At 43.0% G+C, this 19,822-nt stretch overlaps 1 protein-coding gene across 5 annotated transcripts in view; it reads right to left on the reverse strand.

Annotated features, from left to right (window-relative positions):
* The window catches only part of znf148 (zinc finger protein 148), a 60,175-nt gene extending 41,243 nt beyond the window's left edge, over positions 1-18,932 (reverse strand). Inside the window, exons 1-3 of one of the 5 annotated variants that reach the window (XM_033023683.1) lie at positions 18,806-18,924; positions 14,660-14,665; positions 815-879 (exon numbers count right to left, since the gene is read on the reverse strand). The gene's annotated coding sequence lies outside the window, so the exon portion shown is untranslated. Of the gene's footprint in view, positions 1-814; positions 880-14,659; positions 14,666-18,805 lie in introns of all 5 variants that reach the window. The other 4 variants (XM_033023680.1, XM_033023682.1, XM_033023684.1 and 1 more) reach the window with 4 other exon arrangements.
* Between the last annotated feature and the right edge of the window lie 890 nt (positions 18,933-19,822).

Below are 19,822 nucleotides of genomic sequence, written 5' to 3' on the forward strand. Positions count from 1 at the left end.
ATCGGGAACAATCTTCCTGCATCTAGCCTGTCCAACCCCTTAAGAATTTTGTAAGTTTCTATAAGATCCCCCCTCAATCTTCTAAATTCTAGCGCGTACAAGCCGAGTCTATCCAGTCTTTCTTCATATGAAAGTCCTGACATCCTAGGAATCAATCTGGTGAACCTTCTCTGCATTCCCTCTATGGTAAGAATGTCTTTCCTCAGATTAGGAGACCAAAACTGTACGCAATACTCCAGGTGTGGTCTCACCAAGACCCTGTACAACTGCAGTAGAACCTCCCTGCTCCTATACTCAAATCCTTTTGCTATGAATGCTAACATACCATTCGCTTTCTTCACTGCCTGCTGCACCTGCATGCCTACTTTCAATGACTGGTGTACCATGACACCCAGGTCTCGTTGCATCTCCCTGTTTCCTAATCGGTTTAAAATCATGAGAGGAATAAATCGGGTTGACGCACACTTACCCAGAGTTGTAGAGTCAGGAACCAGAGGGCATAGGTTTAAGGTGAAGAGGGAAAGATTGTATAGAAATCTGAGGGGTAGTAACCTTTTCACACAAAGAGTGGTGGGTATATGGAACAAGCTGCCAGCGAAGGTAGTTGAGGCAGGGACTATTGTAATGTTTAAAGAGCAATTAGATAGATACATGGATAGGACAGGTTTAGAGGGATATGGGCCAAACTCAGGCAAGTCAGACTAATGTAGATGGGGCATGTTGATCAGTGTAGACAAGTTGGGTCGAAGGGCCTGTTTCCACAGTGTATCACTCTATTTTGCTTTGTGATTGAACTGAATGGAGTCATGCCTACCATATTGATTCATTGCAAATTTTCCTCCATTATGGTGCAGAACTTGGATCAGCGCATTGAACAATCTGTTGGAGTAACACGATAGTCAGAAGTTAGTAAAACATTATTAAACCTTCATCAAGAATAAATGATATACATGCAAGTGGGGACTGGGGAGTTGGACCAGCAATCCCCCAAATCAAGCTTTTGGTTGCAATGATAATAGGGAGTTGTGCATAAAATTCTCTGCCCTGCAGTGGCCACTTCAAGGATTAAGGCATGAATCAGACTGGGTAGTTCGAGCAGGACTCCTTCTCGATGGAGGATCAGCAATCATGCTGTAGCCATGGATTCCTGATCACATTGGCAGTCAGAAAACAGCATACAGGCAGCCCCCGAATTACAAATACACCTCCATACAAACAAACTCCCATATTAGAAAGTCCAACATACGCATGTACATATGTTCATTCCTACAAACAGCAGAACTAATTATTTCCCTCGAAGATAGACACAAAATTCTGGACTAACTCAGCCGGACAGGCAGCGTCTCTAGAGGGAAGGAACTCCACAGATGCAGCCTGTCTCGCTGAGTTACTCTAGAATGTTATGTCTATTTTCGGTTTAAGTCAGCATCTGCAGTTCCTTCCCACTAATTATTTGCCCCCCTCTGTTTTGTGCTTTTGATGCCATTTGATGCCACTGTGGACACACAACTACCATGCAGAATGTTTTTGTGTGTTTTCACGGGGGAAAAAATATTGACCTGTAATAATAAAGACTCCATTCGTTACCCAGCGAGGTACCCTTGGTTAATGTGCCTTGGATTTTGTTCAAAAATTTGGATGCCATCACCACAGATGTTAGAGGCACCTCTCCTTAACAACCAGGCGATATACACCTTCAGGAGGTTGTTTTAAAATACAAGGAAACTTTTGTTTTCTCCCAGTTTAGTGAAAGGTAATAAATAGCAATGAAGATGAGCTCAAGCTGCCTTCACGTTGCCAAATTGATAGACATCCCAGCCGATTGGAAAGACTAAATACCATAACTATATCTGGACCTTAGAAGATTAAACAATGAGAACAGGTTTGAAATCAAGGTTGTGATCTCATAGCAGTATTTAAAAAATATATTAAAAGATTTCATGGGTAGAAAATCAAGAATTCTGGGTCATAATTTTGAAATTAGAACCAGAATATGTGAGCATTAAACAAAACAAAGCACATGAGAAACACATGTGTTTCTCTTCTCCAGAAACGTTTTGGGTGTACAATTATTTAAAAAAAGAAAATCTAAGGGAGATGAATGAAAGCAAGAGATGGGTGATCAAGTCACCACTAACAATGCAGAAGCAAATATGGAGGATAAAGTATCTACCATGGCTCTTAAAGAAGATTCCTTTTGGAGAATTTTTGATAGCTATAGCTAAAATTGTCTAATATAATCAAAATATACGCAGTAATAGTTCAAATAATGAGAAAAGGATACAAATCCACATGCGCCATTAATAATTTAAAACTTACAAAATTGCAATTGAAGATTGAATACCACACCACACCAAAGCAACGTTTCTAAAGACAACTGCTTAGCAAAACTACATTTAACCGATGAAAAATAGTTGTCAGGGGTCCAAATAAACTGAAGTTTTAGCCAACAATGTACAACTCTTGTACTCAAGTATGATTGTGCCTATGAATAGTAAGATTTTACTGAATTATATGCAAACAAAAATTCACTGTAGCTAGTTACATATGACAGTAAAGTATCATTAAGTTATCAATATCCATTTCTCAAAGACAGATGTGGTCAGTAATCAAAAGGTGTAAAGTAAACCTTCCAAAAAATTAGAACATTGCCCTTGATGAATAGCAACATAACTTGTTCAATCCATAATATATCTGAAATATCCGTTAGACTTAATATCTGCGAGGAGCCATGCAGTGTTAAGTGTTTCAGGTTGACATTAAGAGGAGAGCACCAAGGCTGATAGATATCCCCTTCTCAACAAAGATGATAGACACAAAATGCTGGTGTAACTCAGCAGGACAGGCAGCATCTCTGGAGACAATGAAAGGGTGACGTTTTGAAACTCCAGTTACTCCAACATTTTGTGTCTATCTTCGGTGTTCACCAGCATCTGCAGTTCCTTCCCCTTCTCAACAACTGACAACCAGAAACAGTTAAATGCATTCGCCACATTGCTGCTTGTGGTATATTAGTGTCAGAAGTGATGCCAGTTTCCTTAAGTGCAACAGACACCCTACTCCAACCATTTCACCATGTGAAAGACAAAATGTTGCAAAACAACCTGATAAGTCATTTTACCCTTTAAACATTTTCCTGAGGAGAAAGATATTTACATCAATTTAGAACATTATCAAGTCAATGAAAAGATCAATTTATCACACATTGAAATGTGCTTGCAATACTGTGGCAGGGATTCAGTCATTAATACCCCAAAAACAAAGTACTAAACATTGTTTTCTGAAGCAAAATAAATAAGAGACCCAAAGTTCCAACTTATTATGGGCATCACAAAGAATCCACAAACATATTTTTTCACACAGAGGGTGGTGAGTATATGGAATGAGATGGCAGAGGAGGTAGTTAAGGGAGGTTCTATAACAACATTTAAACAACATTTGGACAGGTACGTGGATAGGAAAGGTTTAGAGTGAGATGTGGGCCAAATGCAGGCACGTGGGACAAACATAGATAAATTATAGACACACATTGCCAGAGTATCTCAGCAGGCCAGGCAGCATCTCTGGATAGAAGGAATGGGTGACGTTTTGGGTCGAGACCCTTCGTCAGACTGAGGTCAACATGGGCAAATTGGGCCAAAGGGTGTTCCCCTGCATCATGACTATTTCAAACTTGGTGCTGCAATTGTATTAAAATGGCAACATTTGTAATAGTGTTTAGTCGAAATACCAAGCACACACATACATAGCTTCATCACAGGGTTATCGGTACGATGCAGCCTTAGGTTACTGCTCCTGTCTTTTAGCAAGCAAGTTTAATGCTGTTCATTCATTATTTTAATTTTTTTTTTAATTGTACAGCGGATGAAACTCACGCCACAATCATTTCAATAGAACTGTAAAGAGCAACAACCAGCAACTTAGTTGCAACCTTACCAATTGAATCACTATGACTTAATGCTTAGCTGCAAATATTCTTTAATTTATGAAAGGACTGCTTTCCTGCAACCCAATATTCAAATGAAAAAGGCTTTTACCATTAGTTTCAATGAAAAACCTTAAACTGCATTCCAGAGTTCCAAGAATTTAAATTCAAATTCCGAAAATTTAAAAACACACAAAACGTTTCCCATAACGTTTCTCTGAACACCTCCGCTCAGTTTGCCTTAACCTACCTGATCTCCCAGTTGCTCAGCACTTTAACTCCCCCTCCCTTCCAAATCTGACCTTTCTGTCCTGGGCCTCCTCCATTGTCAGAGCGAGGCCCTTATGAACATTGACTTCTCTAACTTCAAATAGCCCTTGCTTTCCCTCTCTCTCTTTCCTTCTATCCCCTCCCCCTTCCCAGTTCTCCCACCAGTCTTACTGTCGCAGACTACATTCCATCTCTGTCCCGCCCACTCCCCTGACATCAGACCGAAGACGGGTCTCGACCCAAAACGTCACCCATTCCTTCTCTCCAGAGATGCTGCCTGTCCCGCAGTTACTCCAGCATTTTGTATCTATCTTTGATTTAAACCAGCATCTACAGTTCTTTCCTACACAAGATAAATGGGCATATCTCCAAAGACTCTTACCAATTTCTACAGATGCTCCAATGAAAGCGACTAAGAGGAAGTACCACAGCTTGACTTGGCAGCAAAAAAGGTCTGAAGAAGGTTTCCGACCCAAAACATCACCTTTCCTTTTTCAGCAGATATGCTGCCTGACTCGCAAAGTTACTCCAGCACTTTGTGCCTATCTTTGGTATAAACCAACATAATAATAATAATAATAATAATAATAATAATAATAATAATACAATACTTTATTGTTCCCCTCAGGGAAATTCAGATGTGCAGTTCATTCCTACACTGTGCTGTTATGTTGCCTTCCATTTGTCTCCCAAGGATGTTTCCCAATCTTAAAACAAATCTGCAACTTTCCCTTTAAGCATGCTTAAATTCAACACAAAAATAGACAATTTTAAAATCATACGCCAAGTTCTTAAGGGTCTCGACCCGAAACATCACCTATCGCTTTTCTCCAGAGATGCTGCCTGTCCCACTGTGACTCCAGCTTTATATGTCTTTCGCCATGTACAGATCAATTGTTCTTTCGCGGTTTAATCAAATAAAAAAGGTTTCTCCAGGTCTTAGTTTCACCAAGTTTTAGTAAACAAACACATTATAAAAAATGGCATGGGGGCAGAGACAGAGAATCTGCAATGTGTTGCTAGTTGCAGGCTGCAATCTTTTTGAAAATGACTTATTTTCCATCTTTATCTCTCACTTCCTCATTTTACACAACCAATATATTCTGACACTTAAATACTCCTCTCCAAGTGGGGAAACCACCTTTAAATTCAGCGAGGTTGACATTGTGACAAGTCTCCATGAATACTGCAGGAATGATGCCTCAGTTGATCAGATATGGTGGAGACCCACTTCACAGTAATTGCAGATTGTTAAAAGGGAGAGCAGAAAAATACAACGTAATTGGATTGCAGTTAAAGAGAGAACAGCATATTCTTGCTATTGAGGGAGTGCAGCGTAGGCTTACAAGGTTAGGTCCCGGGATGGCGGGACTGTCATGTGCTGAATGGAGCTGCTGGGCTAGTATACTCTGGAATTTAGTAGGATGAGGGGATCTTATTGAAACATAAAAGATTATTGAGGGTTTGGACACGCTGGAGGCAGGAAACATGTTCCCGATGTTGGGCGTGTCCAGAACCAGGGGCCACAGTTTAAGAATAAGGGGCAAGGCATTTGGAACAGAGATGAGGAAACGCTTTTTCACACAGAGAGTTGTGAGTCTGTGGAATTCTCTGCCTCAGAGGGCGGTGGAGGCCAGTTCTCTGGATACTTTCAAGAGAGCTAGATAGGGCTCTTAAAGATAGTGGAGTCAGGGGGTATGGGGAGCAGGCAGGAACGGGATACTGATTGTGGATGATCAGCCATGATCACATTGAATGGCAGTGCTGGCTCGAAGGGCCGAATGGCCTACTCCTGCAACTATTGATGGAGTATCGATTATTTAGTTTATTCTGTCACGTTAGACATAACAGTCGATTGAAAAATCTCTGCTAAGACAATTTAAGTTTGACTGCATTATTCCTATTTATTCCAGTAGGAATATTTATTTTATTGACATTTAAATACGTGATAATGTTGAATTCTCCTCCATCATTATGTTCTCTTATCTCTGTGAAATTAAAATATTTCATCAAATCTGCACAATGGGTCAAATTAATCTCTTTTTCCTCATTCCACCAATAATTCCAATCTATTTGTGCAGATCACTGATGATTTGAATAATATCTGAAACAGTGTGCACAGTTAATATCTGATACAGTTTTGGTCTCCATAACTAGGAGCATGTATATTAGTCTCAGAGGTCGAGTAGCTGGAGATACATTGGACCAGATCATTGGATTAGGAGTGTGTTTGATGAGAACACAGAACAGTACATTACAAGAGTTGGGGATCCTCGGACTATCTTTAACTTTGCAATAAACGTTATTCACATGATTCCCTTAATCGTGTATCTGTACACTCTGGATGGCTCAATTGTAATCAATTGCATTGACTGGTTAGCACGCAACAAAAGCTTTTCATTGTACCTCGGTACATGTGACAATAAACTAAGCTACAAGAAATGGCCCAATGGCCCACAATGTCTGTGCAAAGCATGATCCTCCTGCACATAATCCAAAGCCTTCCATTCCCTCCACATCCATGAACCTAACCTAATGCCTTTTAAATACCACTATCACATCTGCCTCAACCACCAACAGCGCATTCAGGCATTCCACCACCAAATAAAACTTTCCCTGCACAGAAGCTTTGAGCGGTCCCCTCCTCACCTTAAAGCCATGCTCTCTATTTGATTTTTCTATCCAGAGATAAAAGTATGACTGTCTACCCTACCTATGCCTCTTCCAAATTTATATACATCTATCACACCCCCCCGCAACTTCCGGCGTTCCAGAGAAAATACTCCAACCTCTCGCTGTGGATAATATCCCCTAATCCAGGCAGAATTCTGGTAAACTTCCTCTGTGCGCTTTCCAAAGCCTGTAATGGGGATGATCATAACAGCCAATGAGGTGAGTGAGGGAAGTTCTTCCTACATTGACTGGAGTTACAAATAACTAATTGCCTTGGTGCGCAGAAGGATGAAGGGTGATCTTACAGAGGTGTATAAAATCATGAGGATCTCTTGTTCCGAGTAGGTGAAACAAGGACCGGAGGACATAGGTTTAAGGTGAAGGGGAAAAGATTTAATAGGAATCTGAGGGGTGACTTTTTCACACAAAGAGTACAAGGTGTATGGAACAAACTACCAGAGGAAGTAGTTGCGGCAGGGACAATCCCGATTTTAAGAATCAGTTAAGACAGGTACATGGTTTGGAAGGATATGGTCCAACATAGGAAGATGAGACTAGTATAGCTGGGACATGTTGGCCAGTGTGGGCAAGTTGAGCCGAAGGGCCTGGTTGCACGCTGTATCACTCTATGATTCTATGACTCAAAGGTGGCATTAAAACATTTTGAGAAAGGCCCACAGGATAGATGCCAAGAGATAGTTTCCTCAGGCTGCCAAATGCAGAATTGGACAGCATGCTCACAGTTTTAGCTTTTATCAGTGGGGTGAGGAGAAATGTCTCTTCTCAAGGTTTTCTGCCCCAGCAGGATGCTCAAACACATTGAAAGCTTGAGACCAATAATTAGTGAACTGTGGGAAAGAGACCCAAGGTTCAGCTATGGTTGACTGACGGTAGTGCGGACAAGATGGACATCAAGACACACTCATGCCTCTAATGTCCAATCATGATTCATCTTCTTCCACTGCCCAGGACCCAAAACTTAAAGTACACCAGGAATGACTTACCCAAGACAAGTACCATTGATCAGAACAAGACTGAACCTAAAACTTGCTTCGAAGATAGACACAAAAAAGCTGGAGTAACTCAGCAGGACAAGCAGCATCTCTGGAGAGAAGGAATGGGTGACATTTCGGGTCGAGACCCTTCTTCAGACTTCACGTGAGGCAGTTCCAGAAAGTAATTGGTGAAGCACCCATCCACTTTGGGCTTTTTGACAACCTAGTACCAATGCTGATAATGCAATCACAACTCACTGCTGCTCATCCACTGACACTTTAATTTATGGTCAGTAGAAGAACTGATTGAATTTTATAACTGAACTATTTAACATTCTAGTCAAAGTTTTAGTTATTTGAGGAAAGCTGAAGTCAGTGGGCTTCTCCCGCTTTAACTATGAGGTGGGTCAGTGCCAGCCAACAGAGCAAATTCTAAATGTCAAGAAATCAACGTCCAGAAATTGTCAATGGAACAGAGGTGGCACATCTTGCTGACCTGGGAAAAAGCCCCCACAAAGATCTTGCAGCCTTTGTGATAGGAACCATTCACCTGCAATATCTGCTTGTATCTGTCATCGGCTCAGTGAGATTGCTGGCACCCAACAGCTGTGATATGATGCAACTGGAGTAGCCAATGGTCGAGTATATAATGGTAACTGTACCTTTAAGATTGGAGTACCAGAATGGTGTGTTGTGTCATGTGATATATTCATTATCAGTTTTGTGAATATGTGCGAGTATGCGCAGTGTACATTTGTAAAATAGAGAAGACCCAAACTGGCAATGACAAAACTGAAAACGTGTCTGTTTCTGTCTATTTGCCACAACTGTAATATCTACATGATGGACTGCAGATCCAATGCATGGGACTGTAGTTTAAAACAGCAGCTACACAAATCGTCTAGAGATTGTCAGGCTATCTTTTTGTTGTGTCTATGTGGCAGGATGGCATCCATGGGATACAACGGCCAACTAGGGACTTTCGACAAACCTTTTCTTCGTACTGTGAGCGAATGGAAATGTTTTTTAAAGCAAATTACATTATTGAAGCTGACGAAACGGAGGATGGTGATCAAGTACATGTAAGAGCACAAAATAAGTCCATCGGGAATGCAAAAAGGCCATTCTATTAACTCAAATTGGCCCTGAAGTTTATGCAATTCTTACCAACATCCTAGTCAAAGAGAAAGCAAGGAATGTTTCATTTGAGACGGTTGTTTCAAAATGTGGTGCTCACTTCAACCCTAAGCCTATAGAGATTGCAGAAAGTTACAAATTTCACACAAGAAACCAGAAGTCTGGTGAGACTGTAGGTGCGTACATTATCATGTCAAAGAAGTTGTCTCTACACCTCAATTTTGGGACATTTCTGGATTGAGCTTTACATGATAGATTTGTATGTGGATTGCTGGATGAGTGAATCCAATCAAAATTACTGAACACACTAGCCCCCTTTCCTTTGATTTGTCATGCTTTGGCCATGGAGATGGCATCTCAAAATGTACATGAGTTTCGACCAACACATGCTGGCACTGTCAACAGTCAAAAGGCAATTCCAAAACACAAGCATGACAAGACAAGGAAAAAGCCTTCATGGCAAAGTTCTGGGAAAAGCACAGATACATGTTATTGATGCAATGGTCAACACAAAGCAATTAAATGCCAGTTCAAGTACTCCAGTGTCACAACTGTAAAAAAAAGGCCATATTGCATCAGCATGCAGAGCATAATCACAGGACAAAGCACAAAAGGCTTGGCAAAAAGAAAAGGTGTGGGATTCACAACCTTGAAGATCAGTCAGAGAGTGATGAACTTGGACTGTATGAACGACATCTACAATACGAACGGTGGGTATTGAAAGGAAATTTTTCAGACAAAGGTCAAGGTGAACAATCAATAAATGACTATGCCTATGGCTGCTGATTGCACAATTACAAGCAAAGACACCTATGAATCCAAGTTTAGCAATACACCTCTCTCAGAAACAAACATTCTGCTGAAAATGTACCTTGGAGAAATGTTGGAGACGTGCAGATAGTTTGTGATGTACAACACAAAGGCAAGACTCTGAAGTTGCCATTACTTGTTGCGGGTTATGTCAATAGGGACCACGTTGATGGGCAAGCATGGGCTCCGCATACTGAAACTGACTGCAAATCTGTATTCCAAGTCGATCAGTTGTTGCAGTAACATCCAGCTATGTTCAAGAACAGCTACGATGGTATAAAGGGCAAGCAAGCACACATCAGGATTCGGCCCGATGTGGAACCTGTCTACTGTAAACCACGACCATGGCCATATTTGCTGAAAAGTGAGGTGAAAGCTGAAATCAAAAGGATGGAACAAAACAGCGTGAGAGTTAAACCAGATCGCTGTGATTGGGCTACTCCAATGGTAGTGGTGCCGAAAGCGGACAACACAGTGAGATTGGGTGCAGACTTAAAAGTGACCATCAATCAGGTGGTAGATGGTGAACAGTATCCACTACCGTAATATCTTACACCAATAACATCAAATAATTCATAGAGAGGAAACATTTCCTGACAAACAATGAAACGTACACATACAACGATAAGGGGAACTGAAATGCCACAAATAAAGTTCAAAACAATTAGCTATAGAGCTCCTCACAGCGCCAAATACCCGGGTTTGATCCTGACCTCGTGTGCTGTCTGTACAGAGTTTGCATGTTCTCCTGGTGGACGCGTGGGTTTCCTCCGGCTGCTCAGGCCTCTTCCCACATCCTAAAGACATGCGGGTTTGTAGGTTAATTGGCCTCTAAATCGGCTCAAGTATGTCGGGAGTGGATGAGAAAGTGTGATGACATAGAACTGGTATGAACGGGTGATTGTAAGAGTAAAAATACAAGGATGGAGTTAAAGGGAAAGAGAGCATAGGAAAAGTTAAGAAACACACCAGAATTAACTGGGCAGAAAGCTAACGAAGGGAAAGCAGAGTATGGACAAGTGAAATAGGAATCGATGTGAAAGGTGAGGTGAGTAATGAATTAAAAGTATTATATATGAATGCACGAAGTATTAGAAATAAAGTGGATGAGCTTGAGGTTCACGTAGAAATTCACCAACGCAACACAGGAAGAAAAGATGAGGTATGAAAGTAAGCTAGCCAAGAATATAAAGGAGGATAGTAAAAGCTTCTTTAGGTAGGTGAAGAGAAGAAAATTAGTTAAGACAAATGTGGGTTCCTTGAAGACAGAAACAGATGAATTTATTATAGGGAACAAGGAAATGGCAGACGAGTTTGATCCGTCATCACTAAGACAAACAATCTCCCAGATATACTAGTGGCCAGAGGACCTAGGGTGATGGAGGAACTGGAGGAAATTAACATTAGGCAGGAAATGGTGTTGGGTAAACTGATGAGACTGAAGGCTGATAAATCCCCAGGGCCTGATGGTCTGCATCCCAGGGTACTTAAGGAAGTGGCTCTAGAAATCGTGGACACATTGGTGATCATTTTCCAATGTTCTATAGATTCTGGACAAGTTCCTGTGGATTGGAGGGTAGCTAATGTTATCCCACTTTTTAAGAAAGGAGGGAGAGAGAAAACAGGGAATTATAGACCAATTAGCCCGACATCGGTGATGAGGAAGATGCTGGAATCAATTCTAAAAGATGAAATAGCGGCACATTTGACTAGCAGTAACAGGATCGGTTCGAGTCAGCATGGATTTACGAAGGGGAAATCATGCTTGACTAATCTTCTGGAATTTTTTGAGGATGTAACAAGGAAAATGGACAAGGGAGAGCCAGTGGATGTAGTGTACCTGGACTTTAAGAAAGCCTTTGATAAGGTCCCACATAGGAGATTAGTGGGCAAAATTAGAGCACATGGTATTGGGGGTAGGGTACTAGACACGGATAGAAAATTGGTTGGCAGACAGGAAGCAAACAGTAGGGATTAACGGATCCCTTTCAAGCAGTGACTAGTGGGGTACCGCAAGGCTCCGTTCTGGGACCACAATATGCATTAATGATTTATATGAAGGGATTAAAAGTAACATTAGCAAATTTGCAGATGACACAAAGCTGGGTGCCAGTGTGAACTGTGAGGAGGATGCTATGAGGATGCAGGGTGACTTGGATAGGTTGGGTGAGTGGGCAGATGCATGGCAGATGCAGTTTAATGTGGATAAATGTGAGGTTATCCACTTTGGTGGCAAGAACAGGAAGGCAGATTATTATCTGAATGGTGTCAAGTTAGGAAAAGGGGAAGTACACGAGATCTGGGTGTCCTTGTTCATCAGTCATGAAAGTAAGCATGCAGGTACTGCAGGCAGTGAAGAAAGCTAAAGGCTAAAGCTAAAGGCATATTTGCCTTCATAACAAGAGTAGTTGAGTATACCATCAAAGAGGTCCTTCTGCAGTTGTACAGGGCCCTTAGTGAGACCACACCTGGAGTATTGTGTGCAGTTTTGGTCTCCAAATTTGGGGAAGGACATTCTTGCTATTGAGGGAATGCAGTGTAGGTTTACAAGGTTAATTCCCGTCATGACGGGACTGTCATATGTTGAAAGAATGGAGCGACTGGGCTTGTACACACTGGAATTTAGAAGGATGAGAGGGTATCTTATTGAAACATATAAGATTATTAAGGGATTGGACACACTAGAGGCAGGAAACATGTTCCCGATGTTGGGGGAGTCCAGAACCAGGGGCCACAGTTTAAGAATAAGGGGTTGGCCATTTGGAACGGAGATGAGGAAAAACTTTTTCACACAGAGGGTTGTGAATCTGTGGAATTCTCTGCCTCAGAGGGCAGTGGAGGCCAATTCTCTGGTTGCTTTCAAGAGTTAGAGCTCTTAAAGATAGCGGTGTCAAGGCAGGAACAGGGTACTGATTGTGAATGATCACAGTGAATGGCGGAGCGGGCTTGAAGGGCCTAATGTCTATTGACCTATTGTCTATTGATTGATGGTGAGCGTGGACTCGGTGGGCCAAAGGGACTATGTGCATGCTGTATCTCTAAACTAAACTAAGAATGTTATAGGTTGAAATATTTCAAATAAAATCAGTATGCAAATGGAATACCGATTGCCAAACAGTAAATATGGTTTTGCATCCATTTGAATCTTAGTTAATCATTATTCTTATAATCTTGACCCCAGCTTACCCAATAACTGAACCAATCTGTTCACCAGCAATGCGAGTTCAATGCATGGTACACAAACTACAAAGAGGCATGAGAACTTGACACATATTGCCCTGGTCACTGCTGTGGAGCCAGTACCAGTGCAAACACAGCAACGCACTTATGTCACCTAACTGGAATAAAGAACCACTAGCCAGACGTAGATTAACTGATGAATTACCTCACTGTCTGCAGGATAGTGTTGAAGTGCAATTTGATTTTGCATTTTCACTACAGTATAACTATGACACATTATAGTCAAGATTTTGAGAACTACATAACTATTAAACTATTTCATTTGGATTATCATACAGTTTCATACAGTGAGCCCATGTACTGTTACAATTTTGCACGGGAACTTAACATTTAGAATCACACGAAGCAACTGTCTTTGATAAATAAAGTGTGTCATTTTCTCTTGGAATACAATTTGTTACTTCAATAACAAGAAGCAGGAGAGTGCAACTGTGCTATAATCAAATGTTACATTTATATAATATCAGGAGTAATGAACGCTACTGAAGGCAGGGCAGACTCCGTTTATACCAAAGATAGTAGAGGATCAAGATAGACCACTAGGCGAAAAAGCCGTAGTTGGCCATGGGCATCATGGGTAATTTTTTTCGCGGCATTTTGGGAATCAAATATATGAGCATTTTTTTTAAATGGGCTTCTGTCATGGCATCCACATTTACAAGCGTAGCGAGCTGTTCTGCTATAAAGTGCTGGAATCGCCAATGTAAGCGACCCGACCTGACATTCTTCAGGTTCCCCACTAAAGACAAAAGGTAAGGAAAAAAATGATTACTTTCTGAATGTGTGGCCTGCCCGATCTCTTCCGATAGCTCAGATCGCGGAGACGGTGTTTAAAATACATGATAAATAGTGTTATGGGGAACAACGACATGCCACGAGGAGCACACATTAAAGTTTTAATCTCCTTCTCAATGTATGATGACTGTAACATACAATTCTATTCTTATGATCCCAACAATATATTATATTATATAAGACATCATTTTTTGGTACATGAGCAAGTTATTAGAAAGTCTTCTTTTGTAGATCTAGACTTACCACAATAATAAAGGTAGACAAAAATGCTGGAGAATTTCTCCAGCAGTTTTGTCTTCCTTCGATTTTCCAGCATCTGCTGTTCCTTCTTAAACAATAATAAAGGTATCAATTTTTACACTGCTGTACATTTTTGGTTTTGTTCTTGTTGTAAGGCATGCATGTTAATGTAAGCTCTTCTACATTCAAAATAAATTGACATATTAGAGGAAAAATGCATCTTCAATATACATGTCTCTCCCCACCCCTGAAAACAATTGCATTTAAGCAACATATCATCCATTCTGCAGGTATGCAGTTATAATCAAATTTGTTCTTATAAGTTAATTCTACATGATATTTTACTGTAATTTTAGATGCCGACAGTGGGTCCAGAATACTCGTTGATAAGATTTCCTACACCGGACAATGGAGTAATTATATAACACACGTACATATCTCTCTAGTTTATATATATATATATATATATATATAAACTAGAGAGATATGTACGTGTGTTATATAATTATACACATCAATATCAAATTTATATACATGTGTGTATCATATACAGCCTCCCTCTTCTCATCAAAACTGCCCCCTCCATCGACTCCTTTAAGTCTAGACTTCAAACTTATTTCTACTCACAAGCGTTTCTCGAGGTTCTCTGAGGGAGCGCTGTATGTATGTATGTATTGTTAGATCTATGTAGCACGTTAGTACCTGCATTGATGTAAAGCACTTTGGTCAACGAGAGTTGTTTTTAAATGTGCTATAGAAATAAAATTGACTTGACTATATATATATATACTAGACCAAGTGCAGACCCGTTGGGTCTGCTCCCCCAATGCAGCCGTTCCCTACTCATAGCCCCCACGGGAGACATGGTCCTCCAACTCAAGCGGCTCAGAAATCAGCAGTGCGGCTGTTTTTAAATGGCGTCTTTGAGGCGAGATGCGGGCGCCAGCAGCCGTTATGGTCGCTGGCCAGCAGGAGGCGACAAAATGAGTGAGTGGGGGGGGGGGGGGGGGGGGAGAAGGATTTTATTAAAAATGTGTACATAAACACGACAAAATTTAATGAGTGGATACTTGGAATGAAAAGTGATATCTCTACCGAAATGGAAAAAAACTCGGCGTTTCTGGGTCTGACGTTGGCGTAGCGACGAATCAAGGGAGATAGACAGACAGACAGAGACAGACAGACAGACAGACAGACAGACAGACAGACAGACAGACAGACAGACAGACAGACAGACAGACAGACAATATCTAGACGGGTTTATAATATATAAATATATTTGCCTTTATGGCTTATGTTCCTAATATCTTATAGGCAAAAAATAAAGGCAAATATAATTGCCTTTATGGCTTATGTACATCCTGAGAATGGCTCACGTACATCATGAGTTGCTTTAAATCAAAGTTGCTTCTGATCCATGAGGAACTTTGAAATCTATTATCTCATTCTTGCCTCTCACATGCAGAAACACACACATACCGTTCCCCCACAACACTGATTAAACCAAAGATCATACAATGCATATGGTCCAGAGACCTTTCATTGCGCTCACTTAATAATTTCCCCTTTTATTAATTTTTTTTAAAAGCACCTTATTTATTATAAACAAAGATTATAATGGTCTATCATAGAAGGCTAAGATAGATCAAGAAAAACTCCTGCAAAATCCAATAGACTGACATGGATTAAACTAGAGGCATAACGGAGGTCAGGGTCTTATTCCTAAAATGGCGGACGTTCCGTTACGTACCACACGTCAGTCCTTTGGATTTCGTAGGAGTGGTCTAACTTGCTCCTCTAGTATCTTTGGTTTATACGACCCTCTCTCGTTACCATGAGCCATCACATTACATCCAACCCCAGCAGCTAAGTGGGTGCTCAGTTGATGGATTACAGCACTGAAAAAAGCTATCCTGACTGTGATAATTGTGCTGTACAACATAACTTATCCAATATCAGAAATAAAAATAGAGGTGGAGGGGCTTTTCAAAGGACAAAAGGACAAAGGACAACCCTCTGTGCTGTACAACATAACTTATCCAATATCAGAAATAAAAATAGAGGTGGAGGGGCTTTTCAAAGGACAAAAGAGCCGGAAATCTCCAGGACCTGACAATGTTTCCCCCTGTGTTCTTAAGCTCTGTGCCAAACAGCTGGCATTTTTAACCAGTCCCTGCAAACATGTACTGTCCCTGCCTGCTTCATAGTCTCCACTATTGTCCCTGTACCCAAAAAGGCAAGGATTACTTGTCTTAATGACTACAGGCCTGTCGCACTGACCTCTGTAGTCATGAAGACACTCGAAAGGCTTGTGCTGGCCAAGCTGAAAAATATCACAAACTCCCTGCTGGACCCTCTGCAATTTGCATATCGGGCCAATATATCTGTGGATGATGCAGTCAACCTGGGCGTGCACTTCATCCTACAGCACCTAGACCGCCAGGGGACCTATGCGAGGATCCTGTCTGTTGATTTTAGCTCTGCATTCAACACCATTGTGCCAGAGCTACTACACTCCAAACTTTCCGAGTTGACTGTGCCTGAACCCCTTTGTCAGAGGATCACCAACTTCCCGACAGACAGGAAGTAGCAATTGAGGCTGGGAAAGCACAGCTCGGACCCGCAAACACTCAACATAGGAGCTCCGCAAGGCTGCGTACTCTCTCCTCTCCTCTACTCTCTCTACACCAACGACTGCCCCTCCACAGACACCTCTGTCAAGCTTCTAAAGTTTGCGGACGACACAACCCTGATTGGACTGATCCAGGATGGGGAGGAATATGCCTACAGACAGGAAGTGTCACAACTGGCGTCCTGGTGCCGTAGCAACAACCTAGAGCTCAATGCTCTTAAGACAGTGGAATTGATTGTAGACTTTAGGAGAGCTCCCCCTCCCCTCACCCCACCATCAACAACACCATAGTCACATCTGTGGAGTATTTTAAGTTCCTAGGAACCATCATCTCCAATGACCTTAAGTGGGGGGCTACCATCGACTCCACAGTCAAAAAGGCACAACAGAGGATGTACTTCCTGCGGCAGCTGAGGAAGCACAATCTGCCACAGGCAATGATGGTCCAATTCTACACGGCCATCGTAGAGTCTGTTCTCACCTTCTCCATCATGGTCTGGTTTGGCTCAGCCACCAAGCACGACACCTGGAGGCTGCAGCTAATCGTCCGATCAGCAGAGAAGATTATTGGCTGCAACCTTCCCTCCATTAATGAACTGTACACTGCAAAGGCCCGGAAGCGAGCGGGCAAGATCATCTCTGACCCCTCACCCTGGCCACAAACTCTTTGAATCACTTCCCTCTGGAAGGCGACTCAGGACTGTCAAAGCTGCCACAGCCAGACATAAAAAGTTTTTATCCACGAGTAGTTGCTCTACTCAACAGCCAAAAATCTGTAGCCTCTCTTTGATCTGGCATTTTGTTAGTTCACATGCTTGATCAATGGTGTTTTATCATTAATGTTTTATTATTATTAATGTTTAGTGTTTTCTGAGGCATTCGTAACTGTCACTGTATGTCATGTTGTTACTTGTGGGCGGAGCATCAAGGCAAAGTCCTTGTATGTGAATACTTGGCCAATAAACTTACCTACAAAGGTGAACCCAACCACTCTGGTCTGACCATAATCTCTTAACTTCCTCTCCAAAACGACAATGTTTATCTTTCTGCCAAATGTTATGCTGAGAACCCAGCTGAGACCAATCGGGGAGATATGAAGTTTAAACATCTGATATATACATTTTCTAACAATTCCATTATAAAGCTAATTATGTCAAAGTCCTTCAGGTCATATTGTTTGTCTTCTGCAAAATCCTTAGAAAAGTTAGTGAACAACTCCAAGATGTTCTACATCCCACTTTAAATGGTACTTGGCTATTAGTTAGTCATGTTGACACCTAAATGCATCAATAGACAGGCCCCTGCGTCACTCATTCCTTCTATCCAGAAATGCTGCCTGTCCTGCTGAGTTACACCATCATTTTGTGTTTGTCTTCACTGTAAACCAACATCTGCAGTTCCTTCAAACAAATGAGTACTTATGGAATGCCATATTTCAGGCCATACACTTGAACTTATGAGTGCCCCATCTTCCTGTATCATAACGAACTGTAGCCACTTCCCTAGCTATCATTTTATAAATGTGAGCAGATTATTTGCCCAATTTGCCAGCATTACAAATATCGGAGGGCAATGGGAGGAGAGCAAAGGGAGGAGGGGAGGGGAAGGGAGGGGAGGCATTCGGAGGAGGGGAGGGGAAGAATGACAGGAGGGGAGCAATGGGAGGAGGGAGGGCAATGGGAGGAGGGGAGGGGGGCAATGGGAGGGGAACAATGGGAGAAGGGAGAGGGGGCAATGGGAGGAGGGGAGGGGAGAGGAGGGAGGGGCGAGGGGAGGGGCAATGGGAGGGGGGGTAGGGGAAAGGGGGGAGGGGAGGGGGGGCAATGGGAGGAGGGGAGGAACAATGAGGCCTGCGGGTCGGGGCTGCGTCACGGTCATTGTGACATCACAGACGTTGCCAGGTTCCCAGACACCCGTCAGACGGCGCGCGCCCCCGTTACTCGCGCCCCCCCGCCGTGCGCTCCCGCCACGAGCGCGTCCCCGCCACTTGCTCCCGTCCCCGGCCCCGCGCGCTCCCGCAGGCCAGACGGACGGACGGACGGACGCCCCTTTGTGGCGCTCGGGCCTGCGCGCCTCCAGGTCACTCACCGCCACCGCCACCGGTCCGAGTCGAGCGGATGCGGGCGCTGCCCGTCGCCAGCCCAGGCCCGGCCCAGCCTCGCCGCCCCGCTCACCGGCCGCCGCCGCAACTGCAGCGTCCAGGCCGCCCCCGGCCGAGCCGCGCTCCTCCCGCCGCCGCCGCTCCCCGTCCACACGCCGCCATCATGGCCGCTGCCCACCCAGCCCCGCGCGCGTGCGCCGCGCTCCCAGCACCCCGCCATGGGCCTTGCACCGGCGCGGGGGCGTATGGGAAAGTCGGCCGCCATTATGGCAACACGTTCCTACGTCACCAACACACACAACCTACACACACAACCTACACACCTACACACACACAACCTACACACACACAACCTACACACACACACACACACAACAACATGCTGGAGCAATTCAGCTGGACGGGCAGCGTCTCTGGGGAGAACCAATGGGTGGCGTTTCAGGTCGAGACCCAATGGAGGAGGCCTAGGACAGAAAGGTCAGTGTGGTGAAAGGTAGTTAAAATGGTGTGAAAGGTAGTTAAAATGGTTAGCAACCACATGTGGCCTCATTCCACTGACCCTAATGCCAGCTCCCCCTCCACTTTATACTGGCTATCTCCGTCCTACTCTCTCAGCCCACTTCCTGACCCAAAACATCAACTGTCCATTGCCTCCACAAATGCTGCCTGACCTGCAGAATTTCTCCAGCAGATTGTTTGTTGTTCCAGGCAGAATATGATCACTTTCATGAAAAAGATGCAGAAAATCTAATGAACATCTGAGACTCAGATCAAGGTCACCAGTGGCAGTGGGATTGGAGCATGAGCTTTCATCTTAGCTTCCTCTTCTATTTACTTCAGGGTTGGCCTACTTGTTTCTCTTTACTTTATCAATTGTATATCTATCTATCTATTTTCTATCTATCTTTAAAACTCTGTGGCTGCTGCCTGCGTCCGGCGTCCGTCCGGCTGCCTTTCTGCCTTTTGATTCGTTCCATCGTGTGATGTCACAATGCCCAATGCCC

The sequence above is a fragment of the Amblyraja radiata genome, chromosome 7 (assembly GCF_010909765.2).
Source record: "Amblyraja radiata isolate CabotCenter1 chromosome 7, sAmbRad1.1.pri, whole genome shotgun sequence".
In the NCBI taxonomy this organism is placed as follows: domain Eukaryota; kingdom Metazoa; phylum Chordata; class Chondrichthyes; order Rajiformes; family Rajidae; genus Amblyraja; species Amblyraja radiata.